Genomic DNA, 12,578 nt, shown 5'->3' with positions numbered 1-12,578 from the left:
ATTTTGCTTCTCCTTAAATCCCACTGAGTGGTAGTTACTCATAAAGCTGGCCTGTGCCAAGGAAGTGGGTGTAAAGCTGCTTACAAAATCTACCAGTGTATGGGAGACTTATTCAGGAGCTCAGAGTGGCTTCTTACTGGAGGTGGGATGGGCTTTGGTATTTACCTATTTTATGATCAGCACTTGAAATCTCACATATCTCACCCGAGGCAATATTTTTTCCTTCAGTCTTAACTGATGTGGTATACTAATAGTATTCTACAGCATACCACTAACAATTCAAAACTGGAACCACATGTTATTATAGGGTTGATCAACCACAGTGGTTATTATGTAGTTATGGTAGATTTAGGTGGTTTAAGACATTAAGTCAAGGACCAACATGCCAATGAAACAGGCTCTGAAATGTTTTCAATGTTATATTAGTGAGGAAAGGTTTATCATCTCTTTGGCCAAACTCCATTCAAGAGGTGGGTGGAAACTATAAACATAGAACTGGGTAAAATGAAAGTTTTATTGCTCTACTTTCTTCTTTTTACAATATCTCAATGTATATATTATTGTATATGTTCTTGTGATGTATACTTATGAGTAGTATATGTTTACTTTAGATTTCTGTGTAGTTAATCCTTTTCAAAAGATACATGAAGTAAAACTGTGTATTATGGTATAACATTTTTATAATAAATGTATTTTGGTACAATGTTTACTCCAGCAATAAATTAGTACATTTAAAAGCAAAATGTCATTTTCTAGAGTAAGAGGTAAATATTGGTGTGATGTGAAAAGCTCACTCTCACCTATATTTGTAAGTCTTTTTGTGTGTGTGTTTATATGCAGAGTGTTTGGTAGTTGGAAGTTTTTGATCACATGTCCTTAGCTAACGAGGTGTTGGAGAATGGGAAGCAGGATTGAGTCTCTGAGTTTGACATACTCAGGTAAAGAAAGATTTACTAGGCAGGATAACTAATAAATGTTTACTGTACTATACAATCTATTCTGCTCTAGAAGACATGGGGAAAGTTGAAGTTGTTCCCATGACAGACTTACATCCAGATAATGGAATATAAGGGAGGCAGATATAAAGTTTTAGCTAAAAGTAAAACAAAGATGCTTTTAATAGGATACAGCTCCCCTATTTGTTTCATTGTACCCTATCAAATGAAAAGATGATTTTGTCAGTGATATATATATTATTACCCTGAAAAAATGTTTCTACCATATAAACAAACACTTTGATTAGGGCTGCTTGTGATTTTGTTACACTGAGTTCTTTTGTATTAGTTACTGAAGGAGTTTTGCCTATAAATGTATGATATAATCTGCTTCTTTTCCATAAAAAAAGAAACTTCAGCTAAAGGTATTTTGGAAACCCTCATTTTAAAGAATATTTTATTTTTATGCTGGGAGAATATTTAAAAATGAGGGTTGATTATTTCATTAGTAACTTTTTTTAGGTAAGGAGTGGAGACTAAGATCAAAAGACCAAGTAGGCTGAAACTGCTGTTTGTTACAACATTCAGTTGTAAGTAATTTAAAAGCAATCATCTTAATCATTGCTTCTCTGTCTATTGCAAATACAATGATATATAGTAGGTGTTTTCTTGCTGACTTACTCTGTTAAATCAGATCTTTTTAGTAGCAAATTATGTTTTAGTATTTAACTGCAGCAAAGGAAGGGATAAAATTTACATGTGTAAGCCTTAATAAAACCTTTTAACATTTAAAACCCTATGGTGATAAGGAGAAAGATGCTAGGAAATTTTTCTTTACCTGTGGTGGAAATAATGTTAATTTTCTTTCTTTTTTTTTTTTTTTTCCGTCTTTTTGAGACAGGGTCTCACTATGCAGTTCAGGCTGGTGTTGAGTTCACTTTGTAGCCCAGGCTGGTCTTGAACTTGCAATGATCCTCCTGCCTCAGCCTCCTGAGTGTTGGGATGACAGGCATGAGCCACTACTCTTGGCTAATTTTCTTAAAAGAAAAGAAATTAAGATTATTGAGAAATTACTTTTGCCTAGTAATATGCTAAAGTTTATGGAGAAATAACCTGAGTAGTTAAAGCTACAACGGGAAAGATCAGAGATACCAGCGCAGTTTAAACAGCTTGTATCCTCTTGCTTCATATGTGGTTCTTCAGTTTTCCTTCCGCTATGGAAAGCAGCAGTTTTATTCCATCAGAACATTAAAACCACTTGTTCCATGTTGAATGTTTGTGTTTGGAGTTGATTCAAAATAAAGAAGCAAATAACATGACCTATAAAGTCAGACAAAGGAAAATCCTGATTTCTGAAGGACGTCAGAGAAATCTCTGAATCTCTTAGAGCGAGTTTCTATGGGTAAAATCACCACAAGTTCTACTTCACTCTCTAAATGTACATTCATTCAGGATCTTCATCCTCTCCCTGGACTTCTTGATGCTTTTTGGCTTTTGCTGATGAAAACGTTACCTGGAAAAGGACAGACAAATGGACCTCTGCCTAACTGAGGTATATAGTTACTGTTACAAACCCAGGCATGTCTAGGAGAAAAGAGATAATGTCTTACTTCTGTCTTGTAAGGTATCCTTGTTGCTCTGGCTCTGATTCTAACCTTTCAAGGTCTCAGGGCTCAAGCTCCTGAATTATATAGGATCCTAAGCTTTTCTTTTCTTTCTCAGGAAGCTAAATGTAATAGTCCCTACTTATATATTACTCAGGTCTTCAGATAGTTTCATCAGTTAATTAGGTCTCTGTTTACTGAGGCTGAAGTGCTAGCCCATACTGGATTAAGCAGAAACAGTGAAATTCTGACTCATAACTAACTGATGGCATCAGAGCAGGATGATTTCTGGCTCAGATGGTGTTACCAGAGCTTAATTTCTTGTCTCTCAGTTGCTACATTCTCTTCCTTGTGTTGGCTTTATTCTTAGACAGGTTGGTTCTTTACTCATGAGTACAGAATAGATAAGCAGCTATAGGCTCAACACCTTGTAACTGGGCATGTCTCTTGTGGGAATCTTGGATGTTATTTATGCTAAGCTACTCTAGGGATATTGGCTATTGTGAGGGATGAGACTTTTAAAACCAGGAACTCTTGGATTTGCCTAATGTGTTCTCATCTTATTGTTCTTGAGCTGTTACCAGGGATCCAGATAGAATAGTTCCTGGACATTGGATTATGGCATATATTGTTATAAAACTGCTAAATAGGAGGGATGGTTGATACTGCTCTGCTGGCAAACTGAGTAGACTGCTGCCAGATGTTGGCTATCATAGTTTTTGTCTTAGTCACTTTCTAGTCATTGAGACAAAATAGCCAACACCCATAATTTAAAGGAGGAGAGGTTATTGGGTTTTTAAAGGTGTCAGCCCATAGTTACCTGGCTCCAAGGCAGAAAGAGCAGAATGGAAAGGCCTGGAGAGATGAAACCTGCTCATTTCTGGACAGCCAAGAAACAAAGAGAGAAGGGAGAGGCTGGTGAGGGAGATATTCCCTTTCAGGTCATGCCCCCAGTGACCTGCTCCTTCCAACCAGGAGGCATTTCCCAATAGCCTACCCTGCTGCTGCATCCATAGGTGGGCCCACAGATGATTGCAGTACCAGCATGACTCAGTCACCTTCTGAACACACGAAACTTTTGAGCCATCTTAGATCTAAACCTTAACATTCACCCCTGGCCTACAAAACATTCATGTTCCTCTCTTTGTGCAAGATGCATTTAGTACATCTCTAAGAGTTACCAAATTTTTAAGTTTTAGACATGCTAAAAAGTCCAAGTCTAAAGTATCTTTTGAAAGTCAAAGCAAACTCTTAGCTATGAGCCCCTGTAAAGATCAGAAAGAAAGTTAAACACTGCCAACTTACATAGCACAGGGTAATTATTACTATTCCAAAAAGGAGGAATAGGGGGCTAGAAAGAAATGGGATCAAAACAAGATTGAAAACCTGTAGAGAAAACATTAAATCCTGTTGCTCAGTATCCAGAACCTGGGACAAGTTGTGGTAAGATGTGAGCTCCAAACACCTTAGGTGGCCCAACCCTTATGACATTGCAGGTTGCAGTCCACATGGCCTCTCTCTAGGGGTGGCTTTGCTCATTGTCTATGGTTTTCCTCAGCAAATGATCTTTGTTCTGGCATCCCTAATTTCCTGGGGTTCCCACTGCACTTTGGGCTTCCCTATTACAGCTTCATGCTCTGCCCTCTCAGAAGCACACTGCCTGGCCTCATAGACCTTCTGAAATCTAGGTAGAAGCCTCCACAACCCCACAACTCTTGCTTTCTGCATGCACCCCAAGCCATTACCACATGGATGATGCAAAGATCTGCCACCAGCTGAAGTAGTATATGCCCCCTCAGATTATGGCTACAGAGGCCTCCAAGTGCTTGGGTAGCTGAGCACTGTAAATAAACCCTGGGGATCTAATTCCCCATGCAGCCATTTTTGAGCTGGGTACCTCACAGATCTCTTTTCAAATGAAAGCTTTACAGTTTTTCACTGTCAAGCTTGTGAGGGGTAGGTTCTTGCTATTGTGGAGATGTCCTCAAGGCATCTTTCCTATAGACCTGATGCAAAATGTGCTTGGGTTCTCTTTAATGTTAATCTTGCCAGCAAATATGTTTTCCATTGCTCCAGCTTTGCAGGCACTTCCTTTCTGGTGAAACTGAAAATGTTTTAGAGGACTTTTTGCTCCCAATTCTCACTGTAATTCTCACTAAAAGCAGCAAGAAGTACCCATGATACAGCCTGAACAGTGAACTGCCTTGAAATTTCTGCCAGCAGATTAATTATTCCACCACTTTTAATTTCAGTCTCCTGTAAAGTCTCAGGACATAGGCAAAATGTACACAAATTTTCTGCCAGAGTGTAACACACATGAGGTGTAGTCTAACTACAAATGGAGTCTTTCTTTCCACCTGAAACATCTTGAGCCTGGCCTTTATTGTCTGCATTTCTATCAGTATTTCTATTAGTAACTTCAGAGCTCTAACCAGTACCAGCTATCAAGGTCAGTTTAAAACATTCTAGGGTTTCTCTAGCTGGCATCTCCAAACCTTTCTGAACCCCTCTTGTAAGCCAGTTCAAATCAACCCCACTCTTGTTGCTAAAATCTTAGTCACTTTCTTATTGCTGGGACAAAATACTCAACCCCCACAATTTAAAGGAAGAAAGGTTAATTTGGGCTCATGATTTCTGGCTCCAGGGTAGAAACATTATAATAGAAGGTCCTGAATGGAAGAAAGAAACTCTCATCATGGAAGCCAGGAAACAGAGACAAGAGAGAAGTCAGGGAGGAGGATATACCCTCCCAGGCCATGCCCCGAGTGGCCCACCTCTTCCAACTGGGCTCCATCTCCCAAGAATACATTCTGCCACTGAACTCACTAGTGTATGCATCCATGGATGAGTACAGCACCCCTAGTAATCCAGTCACTTCCAAATACGTGTGACTTTGGGGGTCATTTTAGATCTAAACTCTAAGTCATGTGCATCTAAACATTTAGTTGAGCTTCAAAAGATCCACTGAAGGTATTGGAGACACATATGTAAAATGCAGTGTGAAATAAGGGTCAGATTCCTGATCCTGTAATGTTGCAGAGACTAGATTAACTATGCAGTGCTCCTCTTTCCTTTTCTACTTAGGCACAAAGCTAGGGTCCATTTCTAAGCCTCTATTGCAGTAGGTATGGCCATTTCCTTGAGTTCTAAACAACCAAACATGGGTGGAAGTAATGAGTATTTCCAGACCTTCCCATAAAACTTTCCCTATGCTTCTGAAATTGTAGGAATTTCTACTTGTAAGATCCTACTTATAAGATGTTCCTACTTACAAGATGAGGAAAATGACAGAAGAAAATATTTACATAAATGTTGCTGTCTATAATGATACTTCTGAATTTCTCTCTTGTCAGTTTGGGAGGGCAGAGAAAGACTGGAGACAAATGGAATTGTACTGGACGTAAGAGAAATAACCTCCCTTCCTCCCTCTTCCTTTCTCCCTCCCTCACTCCCTTCCTCCCCGCCTCCTTTGTTCCCTTCCTCCCTCTTTTTCTTCCTCCCTCCCTCCCCTCCTTCCTTTCTCCCTCCCTCCCCTCCTTTCTTCCTTCCTTCCTTCCTTCCTTCCTTCCTTCCTTCCTTCCTCCCTTCCTTCCTTCCTCCCTTCCTTCCTTCTTCCCTTCCTTCCTTCCTTCCTTCCTTTTCTGTAGCCCCTGGGATGAATTGGTGATTCAGGAAATTTCTAGCCCATTGTGTTCACAGTCATGTTTCCTGTACTGTGGTTGGACAGCCAGTGGAGCATATAGTCTATTAAAGAAGATTCTGTGATTAAATAAATAGGGAATACCATGTGCTATATTTCTCCCTATAGGAGTGTCTCAATGCATATCAGTAAGATTATAGGGTTGGAGAAGATCTGCAATGAAGGAATTTATTTTGAATTTCCAGTTTATAATAAATAATAATAATACATTATATACATCATTTGTTTTATGAAATTCATTTTGTCTTATTAAATTATAATAATTTTATCTATGACTAAACATTTATCTGTAATAAACTACTCCAAAATCTCAGTGGTTTAATATAGTAAAAGTTAATTTCTCATTCACTGCAGTCAATGTGGATCAATAGATAGCTGGGAGAGAATCTTAGCCCAGTGTAGTCATTCAGGGACCTGGACTCTATCCACAATGTGGGTCCATTATTTTTCAGAACTTCAGAGTTCCACTGCATTCCTTGCTTCCAGCAACCAGGAAAGGGAAATAAGGTAATTTTACTTTTAACCACCTTTGGATATGATGATTTCCATTTCTACTTCTTTCTACTGGTAAGAGCTCCTTTCAAGGCCCACATAGAGGTAATGGCCTTTGGAGTATGCCTAGGACACAAAGGAGAATATGGATATTGGTGAACTGTTCTCGTAACTATCACAAGTTGTCTTGCTGACCCCCAAATGTCTCTTTGTCTCCTTTCTCTCTACAAAAAGCATATGTTCCAGGAGATGTACCTAATGTGACTTTTACACTCTAGATTCAGTGGACAGTCCAGGATTTCTTGATGGCATAGAGCCAGGGAGAGAATGAAACATGTTATTTCGTGAAGTTTGCCTATGTTTTTGAGCCTATTTATTTTATTGGAGTCAGTTGGTCAACTATTTATATCATATTAAAAATTAATTTTCATAATTTTTAAAACTTTCTCACAGCAATTCTGAAATCCTTCTAGTTGCTTATGTATAAAGCTTCTTGCTTTGGTTCACCAATCTGGTCCTGATTCTGTTCTCTAGGACAAGCTTGTTTATTTGTTCTGTAGGGCCCTGGCTCTGTTCTCTGGGAGGACCGCTGCCTTTTACTTTTTTCTGACCTTCGCTGAAGTGAGTGTTGGTGGTAGGTCCTTCTTGGTAGGTGTGCAGACTTTGCAGGTGATTTCCACATCATTTTATCCCAAAGTCTGGAATCTGAGAGCTGAAGAACTTCCACTAATGGGATGAGTGTGTCATTAAGGATACCATTAACAAGGTTCTGGGTTCCAGAATGCTCCTGTGTATGTTATCCCATGCAAGCCTCAAAACAACCCCAGCAATTAGAGATGTATCAGCATAGGAGAAAGTCATTGGGAACTCCGAAGTACACTATCATTGGTCTATTCACAAAGCAAGGAAGCACTTCATGACACGCTTCTGCTAAAAAGGATCACCTTTTTAAGCCAATCTGGGCCAACCTGTAGGCTAGTTATTCACCTAGTTCAGGTTATTAAAAGTCTGGCCTGGCCTTAGAGTGGATGAGCCATTTATTCTTTTCCACCAAACAAATGACTTGATGCTGGCAAAGGAGGCTAATATTTTTTCTCCTCCCGAGAAGCTATATTCAAGTATGGAGCACCTGCTCCCACCCTGCCTCCTCCTCTTTATAGAACCGTGGGATTTCAGCTCTGGAAAGTCTAATGTTTTTGCAGATGTATGACTTTTACTCTATCTTCTCCAAAGGCTGAAGGATTCTTCAGAGATACCTGCAGGGGTCAGTTTATGACAGACAAGGTGGGGGGAGAGGTGGTAAGAAGGGCCTATCAGTCTTGGCTCTGGGCTCCTTATCCCTGCTCAATCAAGACAGTCTAGCGTTTAACTGTATCATTAAAAGAAAGGGTTCCACTACCAACAAAACCCCTGAAAATCGTGATTTTTAGCTGAATCCATTGTTTCTACAGATGAAACACTTGAGGCCCAGAGGGATTAATTGGCCCAGAGTCCTGCAGGAAGAATTTGGGTTTGCTGAATCCCAGGTTAGTGCTCTTTGCACTGGAATTTGCTTGCTAACCTTCCCGGGTGCATGTGTCCTCCGGTCTGAGATAAAAAGAGGGAGGCAGACTTACTCTGCTGCTGACAGCGTAGGTAACTGGAACGGGCAGCTTCCCCTTTTTGCTCTTGGGCTCCTAACGATCCTGGCTTCCTACCCAGGGCCGGGGTGCTTTGTGCAAGGCTGATGGTGCACCCTGCTAGGATCTTGGCACCTCTCAAGCATTTTATCAGCTCTTATTTACAAAATCACTGCCTGAATTCCTTCTGCCGTCCCCTCCCCTCCCCTCATGCTCCTGATTAACAGTGCTGTTTATAATCCCAGGTAGGAGGCGACAACGTAATTGTCACTTCATATTTTACACTTTTAAAATGTTTTTCCTCAGAATGCTGCAGGTAGAGTGGATATAGCTTAGCCTGACTCTGTCTCTATCAGTGACCAGTAAGTATTCAGTATGCAAGAGATGGATTGCTCTGTGTGTCTCCTTTTCCCCAATTGTCACCACATGAGGTTTGTGTCTGCTCAGGATTAGAAAGAACTGATTACTTTAGACCTGCTTTGTTTTGTTTTGTTTTTTTCTTTTCTTAACAACTGGAGAAATACCTTACCATGTCTTGTTTAAATGTAGCTTTCACAGTTCCAGCTCCTGGAGGGAAGGGGCATGAGTAATCTCCTGGGGGCGGGTCAGGCACTCTTATTTCTCCAAAGAAAGGAAAGCAGATCCCAAATGTTTGGAATTCCAGTGATTTAGAACATTTCTAGCATGCCTGCCATTTGTTCCCACTTCTAGATTTGGTCATAGAAAAGACTTGCCTTTAGGCCACGAATAGGTAGAGTTCTCTGCAGGTCAAAGGTCGGGACTCTAGAGGTTGGGAGTGGAGTGACATGCCTCCTAGAATCCAAACGTGCTGCTACTTGAAGTTTAGCTGAGAGCTGAGGTACTCTACATGACAAGCTTCTATGGGCTGGCATCCGCCAAAGGAAATGATCAAGGCAAATTTATTTAGCCATGTATTTGGCAATGTTTTGAGAATTATAGCATATTAACTTTAGAATTAGAATCACTTGGTCAGCTATGCATGCATCATTAAAAAGTTTTATTCACTCCCTACTTTGTTCTTTTGGTCTTTGACAGAAGAACAAAAATTCCTTTTAATAACTTTGAGAAAGATAATTCTGCTATCCAAACAGAGAAAGAGATTAAGTTCTCTAAGCAATATTCATTTTAGTTTTTATTTGCTTAGTACTAGATCTATGTTTTCCTTGCATTTTTTTTCTAAATATATAACAACAAAGAGGGGGAGTGGTTTTCATTTTTTTCCAAAGTATTTTCAGGGAAATCCCTTTTAAACTTATGGATTTTAGTCCAATGAGAAATCCTCTTCCTCTGCTCTAAATTTTGCATATTGTCTGTTTCTTACTGGGCTTCCGTATTGTCTCAGGCTCCACTAGAAATGCAGCAAGGATTCCTAGCACATCCCAGTTGCCATAGCAACAGCAGTCTTTCCCATAATGAGCTGCATCATCTGAACTGATGTCACAGCATCATGCAGCAGGTCAAACAAGGCATCTCCTAGTATTGCATCCTACAGATGTGCCGTAAACATCAAAAGAGGACGGTGGGAGCAGGAGATGGTGAGTGTTAAATGTCTGGGCCGTAATTGCATGGCTGTTTTGTTGGCTAGTCCGCGGCTGCTAAGGCAGAGATGGGGGGATGTTGTCTGCTTAAAATGGATTGAGGAAGCAAGGATTGTTTTGCCTAAATCTGTTTTTCAGGCTGTCGGGTTAAGACAAAGGCCTGTAAGAGTCATATAGGATTCAAAATGTGAAGAATATTCTTGCTGTAACTGTGTCTGCTATTTTTAGTATTCTCATAGAATTTTTTGTATAAATATAAGATAATTTTCTGTTGCAAAATCCCACATAAGCTCTAAAATGAGTAGCTCACAGTATTTACATATTGTAAAGGTATATATTTCTTTTTTTATGAGGCAGAGCTAATTGGTCCCTATTCACTTCTGTGATTTATAAAATATGTAGTGATTTGTACTGTAAAATTATTTTATTTTATTTTTTTTTAACCTTGGTTGGGTTTCAATTTCTTCATGGCAAAAAATGAATGCTGAATAAGCATTTGACATAACCCTGATGTGAAAGGGTTTCTTTCTTTGCATGTTTCAGATAGAATTTATTATAAACATAAAGATCTAAGCCAAATGATACTATTTGAGATTTTGATTTATATGGTAGTTCTTCAATTGGTGTTCTCCGTAGGTAGCTGAAAGACTGCCACTATATTTGCCCATTGCTGGCTAGTCTCTGAAATAGCTGGACTTGTTTGCAGGGTGACTTAGAACCAAGGAGGGAACAAGTCTCTTTTCTGCCGCAGTTGCCACTGAGGGTAACACTGAGAGAGCCTCTCAAGTGGCGGTGGTGCTGCCATCTCTTGCTTAACTTTAACCAAAATCTGGTAAGATGAATACATTACAGAATCCTCAATCACTGCAGGGAATACAGATCTCTTGACTCAGTCAAAACCTCAACTCAATTCTGAAACTGTAGATAAACACGTATCATTTTTACTTCAACTCTTAGTTCTGTATTTAGACGTCTTCATCATCATTTTCCCCCCCTAAAATATGTAGTCTGACAGTGTCAGTAAGGAGCAATATGTTGCCTTTTGTTTTGGAAAATGAAACGGATTTCCCTGGTGCAACTGATTGCTTTTAGGGGAGAGAAAGGAGGAGGCACATGTCAGTTCAGTTGATCAATATGTCCACTTAGAATCAGGGAGTGGTTTTGTTGCTCAGTGCTGCGGAGTTGGTAGCATGTATTTGAAAAGTGTCACAGGAAAGAATGGGAAACCTTAAGGTTTTTGTTTTGTTTAGTTTAAAGCTGTTTATTTAGCCTAAAACAGATACATCACAGAAGGCAGGGAAGCAATAGCCCTAGCAAAGTGCTTTCTTTTCTTTCTGTCTATTTTATTTTGCATAGAGTTGAACATATTGGTCCCATTAGGTACTAGCTTGAGTGAAAGACCTTGGATTTAATTAGTTTGTTTATTCCACATCACACACATGCTACTCTCAGTCCTTTAAGCTTATATGGCTGATGTGCAGCTGTACGGGATGGAAGAGGTCAGCTCAGCCTGGCTTTATAGCAAGCACTTAGGATCATGAATTGTTCATTGCCTGCAGTTTTATGTCGCATATTGTGAGCAGAAAGCTCTGCTGGGACTGCTGGGTGTGAACACAGCTAAGTCGGAAGCTCTAAGGTGACAGGGAGGAGTGCTAGATGGAGGTGGGGGAAGGGCAAATATAGATCTAGGATTACAAGTCTGGAGATAATCACTCAGTGCTTATTAGAATTCTTCTAAAGTATTACTTCCAATGAAAAGCAACGAAGAAAGACTCGTTTGGTAACATGAATTGCTAGGAGTAAAAAAAATAACCAAAGGCAGCATTTTAATGAGTTCTCTATTTGTTTAATTCTTTTCTCTTTTGTCTAACAGTGCTCTCAGCTGTTTCATCATGGGTGATTTGTACAATTGCTGGAAGTCACAGAGGCCAGATTCTTTAAGGGCAAGGTTAGAAAGTGAAGTCATGCTTTGAGGGTGGAGAAGGGCACTTGTGGGTGTGGGCTGTTGCAGTTATCTAGTGGAACGTCCTCCCCATTAGGCAAGCCTGTGATCCTCCCAACCCCCACAAATTTCAAAATGCAGATACAGTTCCACAACTTTATGCTTTTGTGTTCCTTTTGCTCCAGAACAAAGCCCTGGCAATGGGAGCTGTCAAACTGGTACTCTATTTCTTCTCAGAGGGCCGGCCACAGCCTGTGCTGCTCCTTGATTAGCTGTGTGTCTTAATTACTGGCTAAGGCTATATATAATGTATCCCCAAGAGGTGTGTGTGTGTGTGCGTGTGTGCGTGTGTGTGTGTGTTTAGGGAAAGGGAGAGAGTTCTCTTCTATGGTTGCATTTATTAGTGTTTCACTGAAATTTTCTAGAATTTAAAGAATTTTATTTAACAGTAACGACTGAAAGATAAAGACCATGGTCCCTCTGTGGTCACATTTAGACCATAAAGTCTCACAATATGTTAACTGCCTCTATTTTTGGTGATTTTCATTACTGAATTACAAAGTTACAAAGAAGTTAATTCTTTGAAGATAACTAGGTCACGGTGGGGATAATAATAATAACTATTATTATTATAATCAATCATAGGTATAATTTATTCATTTCTTATTATGTATCAGTTCCTGGACTAAACTTTGTGTATATGTTAGTTGGCCCTTGTAATGACATT

At 39.7% G+C, this 12,578-nt stretch overlaps 1 protein-coding gene across 2 annotated transcripts in view; it reads left to right on the top strand.

The window, feature by feature from the left end:
- The first annotated feature begins 9,794 nt into the window (after positions 1-9,794).
- The window catches only part of Akap6 (A kinase (PRKA) anchor protein 6), a 449,068-nt gene continuing 446,284 nt past the window's right edge, over positions 9,795-12,578 (top strand). For both annotated transcript variants that reach the window (XM_005376946.2, XM_013510378.1), the window contains exon 1: positions 9,795-9,906. The gene's annotated coding sequence lies outside the window, so the exon portion shown is untranslated. The remainder of the gene's footprint in view (positions 9,907-12,578) is intronic.

Source organism: Chinchilla lanigera, unplaced genomic scaffold (genome assembly GCF_000276665.1).
Source record: "Chinchilla lanigera isolate Chin_1 unplaced genomic scaffold, ChiLan1.0 scaffold00008, whole genome shotgun sequence".
Taxonomy (NCBI): Eukaryota; Metazoa; Chordata; class Mammalia; order Rodentia; family Chinchillidae; genus Chinchilla; species Chinchilla lanigera.
The sequence above is the reverse complement of the archived record's forward strand: the minus strand, read 5'-3'. Positions and strand labels throughout refer to the sequence as shown.